The sequence below is a fragment of the Protopterus annectens genome, chromosome 12.part0 (assembly GCF_019279795.1).
Source record: "Protopterus annectens isolate FY-2018-M chromosome 12.part0, PAN1.0, whole genome shotgun sequence".
NCBI classification, from domain to species: domain Eukaryota; kingdom Metazoa; phylum Chordata; order Ceratodontiformes; family Protopteridae; genus Protopterus; species Protopterus annectens.
Genome location: NC_056746.1, coordinates 1,064,018,994 through 1,064,036,969, shown reverse-complemented (window position 1 = coordinate 1,064,036,969; position 17,976 = coordinate 1,064,018,994). Strand labels below are relative to the sequence as shown.

The following is a 17,976-nucleotide window of genomic DNA, read 5'->3' as shown; positions in this document are numbered from 1 at the left end:
TCTCCCCTGGAAATGCAGTGGTAAGGCATAGGTTGTATAAAGTTAGCATGGCCACTCATGGTTGCTACTGTTAATGGACATGGTCAAAAGCCCATGTTCACCCATAGTGACAGACATGGGTGCCAGGTATTGTAGCAGAGAAGTACTGTTGGGTGAGTATGCATGCATGAGGCTGTGTCTATGTGTGGATGATAGATTGCAACTGGGGGGGTTAGTTAGGGAATAGCTAGGGTAGGTGTGTGTGTGTGTGTGTGTGTGTGTGTGTGTGTGTGTGTGTGTGTGTGTGTGTGTATGCACATACGTCACCATGAGTGCAAGTAGGTGGGGTGGGTATGTGAATGAATGAATGAATTACCAGGGAGGGCTAGCACACCTTCCACACTCTCCCTAGACAAACAAGTAAATCCTTCAATAGTTTGGTGTTGGGGTGGGGGGAGCAATGGAGATTCATATTGTGCCTTAAAGGCACTTTCACGATGGGGGGGTGCTTCTCATACTGTACTTTAAAGGCACTTGGGAGAAAAAATTAGAAAAATATGGGTCAGGGGAGGGGAAAACACTACAGACACCAGGGATACTCTATGCAGCATGTCCTAAAGGCACTACAAAAGATTCAAACCTTGTACCCATCCACCTCACACACAGAGGACATTAGTCCTCTGCAACACCACTACACACCAGAAATAATTGAAAATATTATCAAAGTGTTTAAAAAAAATGGAAAGTAAGAAGCAGGAAAAGGTTTCATACCCGGCATCTGTGATGAAGCAGCAGCATTAACCCACCACACTAACCAGTTAGTGTAGTCAGCAGTATTTTACACAAGTAAAAAAACACTAATGTCTGGTATAATTCAATGACTGCAACAGTCTGAACTACAAAAGAAAGAGTACCTATAAGAGGCAACAGCAGAATTATATCCATGTTGGGAGTGCCATCAGTACGAGGCTGGGAAGAAAGAATAATTGTGTGAAATCTTGCCATAACCACAGATGTCCTTCTCTTCCATGTTGCAGTATTCTGGACTCTTGAGTTTCCTTCTCTTGCTATCCAAACACTAGCTAGTATACAAAAGCTTCTTGTCACTGCTAGGTGTGCGGGATGTCTGACATGGCTAGGGGAACGTGGGCCATAAAAATGATGTCTGCATGTGCCAAACGTCAGGACCGAGCACCCCAGTCAGACCCCAATCCCAGGAAAAACTGTGCAAGCCCAGTACCATCAAAGAAGGGACCATTATGGGAGCAGAAGGGGAAGGAATACTGCGACATGGAAGAGAAGGACATAGTACAGCTATGTACACTTACCATAAATGTAGATGTTTGAGTGTATACACTGTTGCAGTCATCACCTGTGGGTTATCCCTGCTGTGGTAGCCCTTGGCCGGCCCGAATACCAGAGTCAATGTTTTTCTGCATTGGCTGCAGTCGCCTGTAGTCTGACGTCAGGTCGTCAGTGCTAATAAGGCAAGGCAGCCAACATCATTACATCAGTTTTTCTTGCCTTAACCCATCAGAAGCACAAAGAAATAAGGAAAAGTGGTTGTGGTGGCTAAAAGCCACTGTGGGAAGCTTATGTCCCCCTCGGGAAAGAGGATATAAGGGGGATGGAGGGAGAGAAACCAGGACTGCAACAGTGAATACACTAACATCTACATTTCTGGTAAGTGTACACAACTGTACTACGTTCTTCGTGTTTCACTGCTGCAGTCATCACCTGTGGGAGGATTCCCAAAGCGAGGAGAGGGGCGGAAAGATATGTTAGCGCCCTAGGCATGGGTCAGCAAGCCCTGCAGAACTGCAAAGGCAAACCCTGCCCTAGACTTAGAAAAAACAGGTAGGTGGTAATGCTTTGTAAAGGCATGGACAGAGGTCCAGGTGGCAGCTTCCAAGATGTCCCTGGTGGGGACTCCTCTGAGGAAGGCTGTGGAAGTGGAGGCTGCCCTAGTAGAATGGGTACGAACATACTTGGGGGGTTCCCATGTAGTCTGTAGCAGAAATGGATACAGCGTGATAGATATCCATTTGGAAATGGTTTGCTTGGAAATGGGCTTCCCCTCTGCCCCTGGGGCAAAGCTGACAAGAAGCTGGTCTATTTTTCTGAAGGGTTTAGTATGGTCCAGATAGTATCTGAGTTGTCTGTACACGTCTAGTGAGTGCAGAATTCTTTCCCCCTTGTTTTGAGGGTTGGGAAAGAAGGTAGATAGGTGTATGACCTTGGTTGAGGGTCACATCAGATACCACCTTAGGCATAAAGGAGGAGTTTAGTCCTCAGGGTGACCCTGTCTGCATGGAAAATGATAAAGGGCTCAACAGCCATGAGTTCCTGAAGTTCTGAAACTTTTCTGGCTGAGGTGACAGCTAGTAGGAAGGCAGTCTTCCAGGAGAGGTATTTCAATTATGTCGAAGCAGTAGGTTCAAAAGAGGGTAAGGTTAGTTTTTCTAAAACATAATTCATGTCCCAGGCTGGTGTGGGAGAGGCCTTCTGGGAGGTCTGATATTAAAAGCTCCTCTGAGGAATTGTTTAATCGAAGGATGAGAGAAGAGGGGTAGGTCTGAATCATAATGGGCTGAAATGGCTGAGGCATGGATTTTAATAGGAAAGAAGGAGAGGCCACTTTTGAGTAACTCAGCTGGGTAATCCAAAATAAGAGGGATGGAAGGATGCAAGGTACTGGCCCCTCTGGACTGGCTCCAGGAGCAGAATCTTTCCCATTTCCCTGCATAAGATTTTCTGGTGCTGGGCCTTCTGGCCTCTGTGATAATGTCTAGGGCCTGTTTGCTTAACAGGGACTCCTTGTTATCTTTTAAGGTATAAGCCATGCTGAAAGATTGAGAGTCTGCAGGTCTGGGTGCAGTATCTCCCCCCCCCACCTGGGTCAAGTGGTCTGAGATCAGGGGAAGCTGCTTGGGGGGCTGTAAGGTCAGGCTGTGCAGTAAGGAGTACCAATGCTGGGCCAATCTGGCGCAATGAGAATAGCCTTTGGTCTCTCCTCCCTTATTTTGATCAGTACCTTGGGAATAAGAGGCAGAGGAGGGAACGCGTACACAAAGAGGGAGTTCCAGGGGGAAGGTCACTGCATCCACCTTCCATGCTAGGAGGCGATACTCCCTGGTACAAAATTTCGCAGCTGGTGGTTGAGCTGCGAAGCACAGAGATCCACCTCCTGAGTCCCCTACTCCTGAGTGACTTGCAGAAAGATTTCCCTGTGGAGCTGCCATATGTGGGGGTCCAGTAAGTTTTTGCTTAGGTGGTCTGCCAGGGTGTTGTTGACCCTGGTAGGTATCGGGCAATTAGGTGTAGACCCATGGAGGCGGCTGTCAGCCAGAGGTTTATGGCTAGCCTGCACAGTGGGTAAGATTGGGTTCCACCCTGTTTGTTGATATACCACATTACTATGGTGGTGTCTATTTTTATAAGGAGAACCCCTGGCCCGAGATGGGGTTTTGAAGGATGTCAGAGCCTTTTGTACTGCCATAATTTCTTTCTGATTGATGTGCAAGGGAAGGTGCTGGGCATCCCAAAGACGTTTGGTGCACCTGCCTGCTAGATGAGCACTCCAAGCAATGTCTGAGGCATTGGTGGTGATGGTCTGGCTGGTAGGGCGGAGGATGAAGGAAGACCCTTGCTCTAGGCACAGGCCTCTGCCCAACAGAGAAACTCTGCCCTTATACATGGGATCAGAGTGAGAGAGGTCTCTAGAGACAGAGTGCTGGTAGCAAAGGTTCTTTAGATACCACTGAAGTTTTGGCCAGAGGAATTAGAAGGATGCAAGATGCCATGCATCCCAGGGCTTGCAGAACTTCCTCGCAGTGAGGTGACTTCTGGAAGCCAGCGGGGTAAAGTGGAGAGGCAGGAAGCTCTGCTTTTCTGGGGATAGGAAGGCCATTTGAGATGCTGTGTCTAGCAGAGCTCCCTAGAAAATGATCTTCCTGGTGGGAGTTTGCTTTGATTTCTTCTCATTGATGGCAATCCCTAGGAAAGTTAGGACAGATTTGACAAAGAGAAGGTCCTGGAGCAGCTTTTCTTTGCACTCTGCCTGAATGAGGCCGTCATCCATGTAAGGGTACATCTGTATATTTCTCTGTCTGCAAAATGCTATGGCAGGGCTAAGCATTTGGTGAACACTCTGGGTACAGTAGATAAGCCAAAGGGCAGCACAGAGAACTGAAAGTGTTGTGATCCTGCTCTGAAGCAAAGGAATTTCCTGCTGGATTTCCTTATGGGGATGTGGAGGTAGGCATCTTTTAGGTCTAGAGTCACTAGCCAGGCATTTTTTTGTTAGCATAGGCAGCAGCTGCTGCAAAGTTAGCATTATGAATCTGGGGACCACCACGGAGGTGTTCAGAATGGATAGATCCAGAATGGGGTGTCAAATGTCTTCTTTTCTGGGAACGAGGAATACTCTGGAATAAAAGCCTTTGCCTGTTTCATCTGAGGGGACAGGTTCTACTGATCCCTGGAATATGAGAGTTTGGACCCGTTTAAATGCCTCTGCCCACTGATTTGGAGGCAAGTCCAGGTACCCTCTTGGAATTGGGAGTTCGCTGAAAGAGAATTTGTATCCCTGAAAAATGATCTTCAAGACCCACTGGTCCTTTGTTATAGAAAGCCAATTTTCTTTGAAGTGGGAGAGCCTTCCTCCTAGCTTTTGGTGAGTGAAGGGAAGGGCAGAGGGGGGAAGGGGAGTAGTTGTGAGTTTTTGCCATAGAAAGATGGCTTAGCACTCCCTGTCTTTGGGGCGGAAGTGGTCCACTGTTTGCTTCTCTGCTGGCCCTGGGATAGGGGCCTGGACGATCCGTCTCTGCAGGGCTTACCTTGGCTCTGTCTGCTAGGTGCAGGGAAGGACCAGTGCTTACAAGGAAAGTTCTTGTTGAACCTGGGAGGTTGAACCCGATAGAAATCTGTTACTGTTTGCATAGATTTTGCTTTGCCTTCCATGTTTTTAAGCCCTCTTCTGCTTTTACTCCAAACAAGCGCTCCTTATCCAGGGGTGCATCTATAAGTTTAGACTTGACATGATCAGGCAGAGGTTTGCTCTTTCAGCCATGCATGTCTCCTAATGACAGATTCTGACACTGCTGCCCTGCTAGAGGCGTCTAGAGCATCATATCCACAGTGTAATGAGTGTTTGGCCACTACTGTGACAAACACAGTGCAGTAAATCTGCTAACTTTTTTTGAATTAGCACAGTCAGGAAAGGTAGAAATATTTTGTTTTAATAGTTCCAAAGTGTGTTGCTGATATTTTAACATATGGAACTGACAACTGAGTGCTCTGACAGCTAAGGCTGCAGAGGTGTATACTTTTTTACTCCAGCTGTCCAGAGTTCTGGAGTCCCTGTCAGAAGGAAAATGATTCCTGGAAGAACTAATCTTAGCTCCTTTAGGTCCCTGTGTAATGACCTCTGGGTCTGCAGCAGGATTTCTGTACAGGTATTTGTGAGAATCCGGTACTCTAATATCTGTCAGGGTTACTGGGAGCAGGTGGGAGGGCGTCAGGGGTTAAGCTGGATTCATGGAAAACATCATCCACCACTTCTAAAATAGGGGGGATGGCCAGGGGTCTGTGCTGGGGCAGGTCCAGAAACTCTCCAAGTCTTTTCTTAGACTGGGGAAAGTTCTGAGATTCCCATTGGAAATGTTCCCTGAGGGTGTGAAGGGTTTCCCCAAAGGAAAAGTCCTCTGGAGCAGAGGCAGAAGGGATGGATTCCTCTGCATCTGAATCCTCATAAGCAGTCAGAGGTTGCTGTTCCTCTTCAAAATCTGAATAGCCAGATTCCTCAAAATTCTGTTCCGTCAATTTCTGGAGAAGGGTGCCTTTTTCCTTTTAGAAGTTGTGGCCCGATAATGAGATGAGATCCTCCGCCATTCTAAGCATTCGGGCTTGGGGTGGTGGAGCAGAAGCAAGATGGTGGCTAGAAGTAGATTTTCTAGGAGTGGCATGACTTCTAGGCCTGAGAGGATCCATCGGTCCGAGAGGAACAGTAGTCAGATGAGGAAGACGTAGTTTTTTGTCTAGATTCGGTACTGCGAAAGGCCTCCTTGGAAGCCGGTGCCTGCATCGCTGCTCCGGACCCAACAGACGCAGAGACAGCCAAAGGCTCAGAAGACGAAGATTTCTGCAGCATACTGGACTCTGAAAGGGTCTCGGTAGAGGCCTGCGTAGATTTCGCATCGGACATCAGGGGCTGAGAAAGCACCTCACTGAATTCTGGAGAACTGACTACTTGCTTAGCGGTAGAGTCGTCGGAAGGCTTAGCCTTGTGTGGTCTCGTCTCCATCTTTATCTCTGTGCTTTTTTGGAATGTCCACGGATTGTTGGCTGACAGACACCATATCGGAATGGGAAGATGGAACATGAAAATAACTGTCTACAAGAGCAGCTCTACAGTAAATAGTTCTCGTATTAAAGAGGGCACAGAAATGGCAACAGGGGACGTCATGGTCTGGGCCTAAACAAGTGATGCAGTAAGAATGGAAGTCTCTGTGTGGGATCTACTTTCCACAGGTGAAACAATTAACTTTTTTGGACATCAGTTAGTGCAAGAAAAAAGGGTCCCCAACAGGGTATTTAGCTTTAGACGGTTTCAGCTGAAATTCAAACTCTGACTGCGACCGACCGGCACTCGTGAGAACTGCTTCTGCTACGGGCTCCACAGCAAGAAAGACTGATGCAATGATGTCGGCTGCCTTGCTTTACAGCACTGATGACCTGACGCCAGACTGCAGCCGACGCACAAAAAGATTGACTCTGGTATTCAGGCCAGCCGAGGGCTACCACAGCAGGGATAACCTACAGGTGATGACTGCCAACAGTGAAACACGAAGAACATCTATGGTTACGGCAAAATTTTACATAACTATTTTATGTCCTTCTATTCACATGCTGCAGTATTCTGGACTCTTGGGGTGAGAGCAAAAGCTCACTGGGAAGTAGAGGGTGGTGGCTTGGAACTACTCTCCAAACATCCATGGAGGATGGTCCTGGCAAATCCAGCCCTGGATATGGAAATTTTTTCCAATTTGTAATGCTTGTTAAATGTGTGGAAGTATCTAATCCCTTAAAGAAAGCTCCTGATGAAGCCATAGCTTTAGTGGATTGTGCTTTACCTTTACACCCCAAGGATTTCCCATAGTGTGCACAGCAGAAAGAAACTGCCCTGGAAATCCAGGCTAAAATTGTTTTGTCACAGCTTTCCCCAGGGCCCTGGAATGGAAGGAGGCAAACAATTGATCAGATTTGCTGATAGACTTAGTCTTGTCCAAGTAGAACCTAAGCTGTCTATGCACATCAAGGGAATGCAAGACTTTCTTGCTGTCACTCTGAGGGTGGGCAAACAAGGTAGGAAGGTAAACAGCTTGGTTTAAGGAAAGCTTGTTGACCACCTTGGGCATGAAGGAAGGGTTGGGTCCCAAGGGTTACCCTGTCTTTGTGGAAGATGAGGAAAGGGGGAATGGCCATGAGAGCCTGTAACTCAGTGACTCTTCTAGCCGATGTCAAGGCCACTAGGAGTACTGTTTTCCATGTGCAGTGGGTTTCAGAGAAGCCTTAGAAGCTGGTTCTTAAAGGGGCTACTGTGAGTTTCTCCAAACTGTAATTCAGGTCCTGGGGGGCCTCAGATGCAGCACTCCCTTTAGGAATAACTTTGCAAGTAATCTGGAAGCCAAAGGGGGGTCCAGAGACAGACCAGCTGAAATGGCAGCCAGGTGACTTAATGGAGGAGTATGCCAACCCTGTCTGCAAAAGTTCACACAGATAAGAGAGTACCAAAGGATATCTTCCTGGAAAGGGTCCAACTGTCTTTGCAGACACCATGTGGAGAATCTTTTCCATTTAGATATACAAGATATCCTAGTATTAGGTTTCCTGGCCTCCTGCAGGACTGTGATCACATCATTGTACAGGTGTCTGCAAGGGATCAGGATTCTATCACCCACAGGGTGAGGTTCACAGACTGCAAGTGGGGATGGATTAGAGATCCCTTGTCCTCTGTGAGAAGGTCCACTCTGTGGGGGTAAGTTGTGGTGAAAGCCCCTGGCTAAATGCAGAAAGAGGGGGAGCCACTGCTGTCTTTTCCAAAAGGAGATCACCAGCAAGATTTTTGGTCTGTCCTGCTGAATTTTCAATAGGACTTTCTGAAGTAATGGGAAGGGGGGAATACATAAAGAAACATCCCCTTCCAAGAGACCGAAAAGGCTTCTTGCTACCCTCGCCAGAGGGCTGGGCAGCCTGGTGACACCAGGAAAAAATAGCCAGGGAATTATGGCTAGACTTGTATAGGCCCCTAGGACCGATCGCCTAGTACCAACCTATGAAAGTTGTCTGTTCATAGGGGAGGCAAACAGACCTATCAGAGGTGTACTCCATTATGTGGACCATGTCCAAGAACACATCCCTGTGGAGCATCCATTCGTGGGACTGTGACATGGACCTGCTTAAGGTGTCTGCCTGAGTACTCTATTCTGAGGGGATGTACACTGCATAAAGTGTGACTCCCTGTTTTGTGGCAAGCTCCTACACTTGGAGAGCTAGTTTGCATACCAAGTAGGATTTTGTTCCCCCCACTTGTTGACATACCACATAACTAAGTGTTGTCTGTGAACAATTTCAGTGGGTCTTGTTTCAATACGAATTGGAAGGTCTTTAGGGCCAAAAGAATTGCTCTCATCTCTGTGATATTGATATGCTCCTGTTTGATGGAGTCTGGCCAAGTACCCTGGACTCTTAGGGAGCCCACGGTTGCTCCCCATCCTAGATCCGAGGCATGAGTGTACATTTCCTGTACTGGCAGCGGGCCTGTAAGGGTAGACCTGGGTTGCAATTCACCTGATTTAAGCACCACTGAATCTCTTTCTTGAGGCAGGGCAAGAAGAAGGTTTTGTACTCCAGAGGATGAGAGTGCCGAGTCCATATGGACCTTAGGTATCACTGTAGCTTCCTTGTGGTACTGTCTTATGTTTTCCACCTTTTGAGGTGGGAGGAAGGCCCTCATGACATCTGTTCTTATCTTGCACCACTAGAAAACAAGGTCCTGAGAGGGCGTCAGGTTAAACTTGGGATAATTTATCTTGAATCTCAGTGCCTGCAGAAGAGAGACAGTTGTCTGCAGATGGAGTAGGAGAGATTCTTTGCAGTCCACCTGAATAAGCAGGTTGCCCAAGTATGGGAAAATTTGAATCCTTGGGGTCCTGCAGAAGGCCACCACTGGTGCCAAGCACTTGAAGACCCTTGGAGCTGTAGAAAGCCCAAAGGGCAAGGCTGAGAATTGAAAACTTGAGGAGGCCACAGAGAATCAAAGATATAGCCTGAAATTGGGCCTTATGGAGACGTGTATGCAGGTATCCTTGATGTCAAAGGTGTCCATGAACCCCTGTGGTAAGATCAAAGGGAAAAGGGTTTGCAGAGTGAGCATTTGAAATGTGGGCACTTGCAGAAAGAGATGGAAGTGGGAGAGATCTAGGATTGGTCTCGAGGGGCCATCTTTCCTTGGGACTAGGAAGAGCATGGAATAGAATCCTTTTCGTTTTTCTGTCAGGTGAACAGGTTGAATAGTACCCTGGGCAATAAGGTTGTCTAGAACTGGTTGAAAGAAAAAGAGCTGTTCTTTGGGAGGGCTGTGGAATGCCCCTTCAAGACAGAGTAGTAATCCAGATCATCTCTATTACGGATAAGACCCAGCTGTCTGTGGTGATGTTTTTCCACACAGGGAGACAGTGAGAGAGCCTTTGGGACAGGGGAATGGAGTTGGGGTGTTTTTTTCAAGAGTGGCACATAGTCACAGACTACCTGTTCTGTCCTGAAATTGAGACTTCTGTGCTGGAGTCTGGGCAGACCTGGAAGGAGTAGTTCACTTCCTGGCAGTTTTTCTGGCCCTGGAAGGAGGGGTGGGGGCAGAGTGTTTTCTGATAAACTGAGTTTTCAATGGGTAATTCCTGTAGAATTTGGGAATAGGGAAACAAACAAGTGCTTAAGGTCTTGTAACTCCTTTCTCTTTTGTTGCAGAGTCTTGAATAACTCAGCCACTTCTGTCCCAAAAAGAGCTGAGTTATCAAGAGGAGCATCCAAGAGTTTTGCCCTGATGTCATCAGGTAGGTGCTGTAACTTTAGCCAAGAATATCTTCTTAGGACTGAGGCAGTTGCAGCTGACCTTGCTGAAGCTTCTGCAGCATCGTAGCTGCACCTAATGCACTGCCTAATGACATGACAGGATAGGGAAATAAGGCTGGACAATTGAGCTTTGGCAGGAGAATCTGGGATGTCACTCAGTTGTTTAGTGGCTTTTTCCAAAAGGGCTAGGGCATATTTGGAAATGTGGGTTTGATGATTTATTGCCCTGAATGCCAAAGTCAAGGAGGTGTAGACCTTCTTCTCAAGACGTTCCATGGCCTTACTGTCAGTAGGAAGGAGGAAAGTATATGGAAAGAGTTTGGATGCTTTATCCGCTGACACTGAGACAGTGCCAGGGTCAGCTGCAGGGCACTTAACAAGGAATCTGGCTCCTCAGGGACTTTGTAGGACTTATCAGGCCTTCGAAATGCAGGGGGCTGAGAGTCATGATTGAGAGATGCTGCACTAAATGCATTCAGAAATGCTGGCAGTACTGGTGGTATGGCTGAAGCAGCAGGGGAGTCCATCTGAAGAACTTGATATCGTTTCTGAATTTCTGTCATCTCAGAGGAATCCCATATGAAATATTCCCTCACCTTTGCAATGGTCTTCCCCAAAGGTGAGATCCTCAGCTGGGGGGGAATCTACTTCTGCAGATTCTTCCTGTGGGGAGATATAGCCAAGGGGGAAATTTTGGCCTTTTTTCTTGGATGGCTTGACGGGCTGACCAGATAGCCTCTCCATACCTAAAGCCAAGGGCTAAAGGTGCCGATTCTCCAGATAAATGTTTAAATCGTGCAGTCTGATACACAAGGTTTTCAGGAAGAAGGCCTGGTAGACGATGCAGGACTTATGGTCGTGCGTAGGCCCTAGACAGAAAAAAGGCAAAGCTCATGGGTGCCTTTATAGAGGATCTGACAACCACACTTAGACTTTCCCTTCCTAGATGACATGAACCCACACAGGCATGCAGTGATCCATAAAACAACACGCCCCCAACAGGATACTTATCTTAGACTTTTAGATCCGACGGCCTATACGGCAGAAACAGCTGACGTTCGACTGGGGGCAGAGAAGTTCTGAGGTCTGGTGCGTGCAGACGTCACTTTTATGGCTCACATTCCCCTAGCCACATCAGACGTCCCACACACCTAGCAGTGACAAGCATTTGCATACTGGCCAAACATTCGCGTAGCAAGAGAAGGAAACTCAAAGAGTCTAGAACACTGCAACATGTGAATAGAAGGACATCACAACATGACACCAGGAAGAATTTGCATTATTGCTTGGGCTCACTTAAAAAGGTAGAGTAACAGCTTTAGTATCACAATGCACTTAATGAACAGTAATAATAATGAAACTAACATCTGGCATTACTGACGGACTGTAAGGATCTGTGATTTATTACGACTTGCTAAGACTTCCTAATGACTGGCCTCCTAGGTTTTCCCATAACCTTAAGCAAGTTGTCCGAATAAAGGTGACTAAAAGGTAATAAACTGGTATTTTCCAAGCAGTGAATCTGGCAGTGGACAGCCTGGCATTTACTAAGGACCACCTCTCAAGTTATGTCAAAACCTTCACATGCGGAGGCAATGTTATGGGATTCTCCCTTACTATATCCAAAACGAAAAGAACCATTGTTACCTTAACCAGTAGAGTGTTATTAGTAGAATTCTGGGCCTATTCACCCTTACCTTATTAACTACCTTTGGGAGCAGAGATGTATTATTTATTTGTCTATCTAACCTTTGTTGATTGGGTGAGTCACATTAGACTAGCAGCCTCTTTTCAGGGGAGACCCGAGATGGCAGTTATACTACTAGGGGAAATTTGGCCAGGACATCGGGAACTTCTCCCTACTCTTTTCAATAGGTATCATTTTACATTCACTTCAGCCATCCAGTCAGGCAGATGAGGCCTTGGTTTAACATCTCATCCAAAGGCTGACACACTCATGAGCTCAACACACCCCTCATATTGCACTGCCAGCAATTCACCTCTCTGATGTTGGAAAAGAAACCACAGCCTTCTGCACCACAGCTCAAGTGTGCTACCTGATGTGCTACTGCCACTGCATGTACAGCAGGGAGAAAAACGAGAGCCACCCAACTCACAGAAAAGGCATCCACTGTTGTAACCTGTTAGTGCGGGGCTCAGTAACATATATATATATTTTTTTAATGGTTTGTTCTTGGAAGTAAAAACATCTCTCATACACCCTCCACCTTTTGATTAGGTCTAAGAAGTGTCACCTTCCAGCATCCACATGTGGGGATCCACCACAGTCTTGCTTAAAGTAATCTGCCATGGAGTTTTCGAAAACAGAATTATAAAATTCTCAAGAACATCTACGATTCCAGGGCTTCTTTCAAACCTACACAACTAGTCTGCTGAGTGGAGGTCAGGAGTGTGCATCCCACCCAGCTTATGTACATTACTGTACTACTGCCTGTGACTAGAATGAATACTCTGGACATCAAAATGGTTTGAATACCATGAAAGTCCGAATGACTACCATTATTTCCTTTATATTTATGTGCATTTGTTTCCCCCTGGGACTCTGGTGTGGTGAACTTTAAGGTTTATTGTGTGAGCCTCCATACTGAGTCTGAGATGTCCATGGTTAAGGTCTGTTTTACTGTCTGCTGCCTAAAGGGAATTCCTTCACTAAGCTGCACTTTAGTGGACCACCATCCAATTGCCTGTCTGACATACAGCAAGAGTTGGCTGTGCTGCTCCAAAGTACTCTTCAAGAAATTCTGCAACTTCTACATGTGTGATATTGCCAGACGCACCATCAAGACAGTGGAAAACAAGCACATGAGTCTCAAGAATTCCTGAACAGTTAAAGCCAATACCCTCTTCCTCAGGCAAAATATCAATAACACCCTCCAAATACTAGGGAAAGAAAGCTCTGGATTTGTGGTATTCAGGCAAACAACAAGGAACATCACTAACCTGAGCAAGTTTTACAGGTGCAGGATTTTAGTGCCAACTACTCTCCCAAACTCTACAACAAAAAAGAGGGTGTTACTGGAGGGGGGAGGGTCTGTATACCTAAGTAACCATCTCAACTACAAACTTTTATGTAGGACAATAATCCTGAACCCCTTCCTTTTATTCTCATGGTTAACAAAACCTGTACCCCTAGTGTACTTTCGTCCATGATACCCACAGCTCATGTGACATCTAAATAAATTGCCATCCCTAACTACTGAAGCCGACACTATCATCTTGGGAGACTTCAACTATCCCTCCGCTAACTAGCTATTATACACCACCACTAATAAGTATGCACAAATATTAATGGATTTCATTAATGTCAACATCTCTAACCAACTAGTCCAAGTCCCAAGTCCAGAAATATTGGACCGGATTCTCACCAATATAGCATTCCCTATGGTCAATACTCTTATCACATCACTGGTCAAATCTGGCAGCCCTGCTGTGACATTCTCTTTAAAAGTAAAATCTGATTTCTAAATAAATATGTCTGTCTTTAAAGATTACTCTAAGGTAAATCTACTCCATCTAACTGTTGACCTAATGAAATTCAACACCCTCCACAACTTAAACACTTCATTTCACATATCACCACATTTTGCTGGTAAGTTCTAATCCCACATCCAAGTTTGCATTTAAGTATCAGTTCCCATACGACATACAATGTCAAATTTAGGAATAAGTTGAAATCTCAGTATAAATAAGCTATAAAATAAGAGGAAGAAGCTCACAGCCCACATAAGAAACCTTAATACCCCATCATCTAAAGGAGAAAGTACAGTTGTGTAAAGTCTTACCGTATCCTTTCCTTCATTGCTGCAGTATTCCTTACATTGGGGACCCCCTGCAGGGGTAGGCTGAAGTCTTTACACTGGGGATCCCTGCCAGGGGTTGCCAGATATCTGCCCAGTATACCAGAGCCTTAGGTTGCAATAGGGACATCGTATGTCACACACATGCTCCCCACGCACTGCGTAGGGCATAAAAGGTGATGTATAGACTAACCTCCCTCAGAACTAAGCCCCAGGAGGAACAACAGTGCAAGGAGAACAAGAGGAACATGTCCATCCAGAAGGAAAAAGAAGGGGGAGGAGGGAGGGAGCGAATACTTCAACAGTGAAGAGGAGAACATCTACTGTTATAGTAAGATTTTACACAACTATACTATGTCCTTCCATATCACTTTTGCAGTATTCCTTGCATTAAGGAGATTGCAAAAGCTCAGGAGGAAAGCTGTGAGGAGGAGGAAGATCCTATCAAAGCCCTCAAGAAAGCCATGCAGGACAGCCTTGGCATATCCAGCTCTAACCCTGGGAACCATTTCTAACGTATAGTGCCTGGTAAAAAGTATGCATAGAAATACAAGTAGCTGGCTCAAGGATGGGTCAGTGTCCAGTCCCTTGAAAAAAACACACCAGAAGAAATCATAGCCCTGGTAAAATAAGCCTTAACAGAAGAAAGCTTTTCCCATAAAAAAGCATAACAAAAGGAAATAGAATTAGAGATCCAAGATGAAATAGTTTGCTTAGAAACAGTCAAACCTAAAGATCTACAATGAAAGGAAACAAAAAGTTGCTTAGACTTATGAATGGCTTTGGTCTTATCTAAATAACATCGGAGTTGTCTATGCAAATCGAGGTGTGAAGAACCTTCTCACTAGCAAACTATGGAGAAGGGAAAATTAGTTGGAAAATGAACAGACTGATTAAACAACAACTCATTAACCACCTTGAGCATAAAGGAAGGATTAATATGAACAGACACCCTGTCCCTATGAAAAACTACAAAAGGAGGAACAGCCGTAAGGGCATGAAGCTCAGGCACTCTTCTAACTGAACTAAGGGACAAAAGAACAGTTTTCCAAGTACAATGCTGTAAGGAAACTAAAGCTGCAGGTTCAAAAGAAGCCCGAGTCAATTTTCCAAGAACATAGTTAAGGCCCCAAGGAGGAGGAATAGGCTTCCTGAGACATCCAATATTAACGATGCTTTTAAGGAAATGTTTGACCTCAAATCTAGAAGACAAAGGAGAGTCAAAGGCAGACTAGCAGAAACAGCTGACAGGTGGGCTTTAGCTGAAGGATATGCTAACCCAGCACTGAGTAATTTACACAAACTGAGAACCAAAGAAACTTCCAGAGAAAGTGGATCCTTGTTACAAAAGCAAGACAAACAGAAAACCTCTTCCATTTAGATAAATAAGTTTTTTTCTGGTAGGGGTACAAAAGGAAGAACAGCCGTAAGGGCATGAAGCTCAGGCACTCTTCTAACTGAAGTAAGGGGCAAAAGAACAGTTTTCCAAGTACAACCCTGGCCCCTCCACAGTTTCCTCTACAGACAAGTCCATTTTATTTACTTCCTGTAACTCCCAAAGTATAGTAAACAAAGTTCCAAACCTTCATGCCTGGCTCATTCACAATAAACCAGATATCCGAACAATCTCAGAAACTTGGTTAAAACCCCATATAAAAGACTCTGAAATAATTCCGCCAAACTATTCAATCATTAGAAAAGACAGGCCCCATAAAAAAGGAGGTGGGAGTAGCTCTCCTATATTCATCCTCGTTGTCAGTTACCCCCTATAACAAACCCATTCCACACTTCAAAAATGCTGAACTACTACTCACATCTCTCCAAATTAACTCACATAAACACATTTGTATAGCCTCACTCTATATCCCCCCAGGAGAGAATATTTCTACACTTGAAGATATCCTCTCCTGGCTCTCTAACAACATTAGCAATGAAACAATAATCCTTGGTGATATGAATATTAACTGGGCCTCCATTCAGTCCCCTAAAAACCCTCTTAATATCAACCTGTACAACTTTTCACAGCTTATCAACTCCACAATATACCCCTCTAAAAACCCCTCTAATGGCAGTATTCTAGACTGGATTCTAGTCTCTCACCCCCACTATTTCTCTGACAGTGGTACTCTACCTGATCCCCTTGGTGACCACATACACATCTTCACACATCGACTCCCATTACTCCTGCACCGTACCCATAATTTTATTACTATCCATAACCAAAAAAGCTTTGATCCTACAAGCTTCTCAAAGTCTCTAAAATCCATAAATTGGAACTACCTAAAAACATTATCTCTAGATAACGCAGTTGCCCACTTCAACTCAATATTCCTACAAATACTTGATTCTCATGCACCCTTAAGGACTAAGAGAATTAAAACTAAAACAGCCCCCTGGCTATCCAAAAATACACTAGCATCCATGCGACACAGAGATAAAGTCTGGGCACATTACCAGAAAAACAGATCCCCCCTAGTCCAAAATGAATATAAAATTCTCCGAAACAGGGTAAAAAAACTCAATTTCCGATCGACAAAATTACTTCTCCACACTCCAAAATAGCAATAAATCAAACCCCCAGAAATTCTGGAAAGTATCTCTACTCTCCTCAACCCTAGCAAACAAAATACCCCTACCCCAGACCCAAACGCTCCTGACCTAGATCTGGCTACACAATTTAATTCCTTTTTCATTGAATCCATTTCCAAATTAACATAATCTTTCTCTGACACCACTACACTCTCAAATACTCCCCCACCCTCTCTCCCCAGCACTCCACCCAGCACCGCCACTACTCCCACATCTCCATTTACTAACTCTTCTCCCTCCACATTTTCTCCTACTCTAACTACTTCATTATCTTCATCTGCCCCTAACTCCCCCCCCCGCACACTCTCCCTCTTTCTCATTTAAACCTATACCCACTTCCACTATAAAGAAACTCCTTCTGAAACTGAAGCCATGTACTAATGCTCCTGATAACATCCCTTCTTACTTTCTTAGCATAGCTGCTGATGCAATTGCCTACCCTATTAGCATTTTAATAAACTGCTCTATCCTAGAAAGTACAGTACCCCAAATCTGGAAAAAGGCCTATATCATCCCTTTGCACAAAGGGGGCAACAATAACAATGTTACTAATTTCCGCCCCATTGCTATCCTGTCTCCCATCTCTAAAATCTTAGAAAAATGTATTCATCTTCAACTCCTTCCTTACCTTTTAGAAAATCACCTACTAACTCCCACACAACATGGATTCAGACCTAATCACAGCACTATGACTGCCCTCATCTACTTCCTTCAAACTGTTAAAGCACGTGACACTGGCCAAATTGTTTCTACTCTACTACTCGACCTCTCTAAGGCCTTTGACACTATCTCTCATAACCTGTTACTAACCAAACTCTCAAGACTTGACCTATCTCCCTCCTCATTGAACTGGTTCGCCAACTAGTTATCCAACAGATATCAAGCAGTAATATGGAAAAAGGCCACTTCCTCATTTCTAAATACCCCTACTGGGGTACCCCAAGGGTCCATACTGGGTCCCCTTCTCTAATATATTTATAAATGATTTCCACAACTCTATCCCATTCTCAGACATCATCCAATATGCAGATGATTCCACTATTATATGCTCTGCCTCTTCTATCCCCTCACTCCTAAAATTGACCCAAGAAGCTTTCACAACCACTGAGCAGTGGATGAAAAGAAATCACCTTGCTCTAAATGCCTCCAAAACCAAATGAATGCTATCCCCCCCCCTCTAAAGCTGTCTCTTTCAACACAAACACATTCTCTATCACTAGTCAAAATAATTAACCTCTGGAACTAGTGTCAGAGACCAAGCTACTTGGGGTCCAAACTGATAACCAACTCAAATTTAACTATCACCTACAGCTAAATATAAAAAAAAAACACCAAAAACTTGGTATGCTGTACCGGCAAAATAAATACTTCACACCTGCTGCCAAAATCACTCTCTCTACTTCATTTCTTATACCCTCCCTTCTCTACGGAGCCCCACTCCTAACTTATCTACAGTCCT

General features: G+C 45.1%; 1 protein-coding gene across 1 annotated transcript in view; it reads right to left on the bottom strand.

Moving 5' to 3' along the window:
• STK4 (serine/threonine kinase 4) overlaps positions 1-17,976 on the bottom strand; it is a 1,752,947-nt gene that overhangs the window by 1,105,129 nt on the left and 629,842 nt on the right. The gene's annotated exons all lie outside the window — the stretch shown is intronic.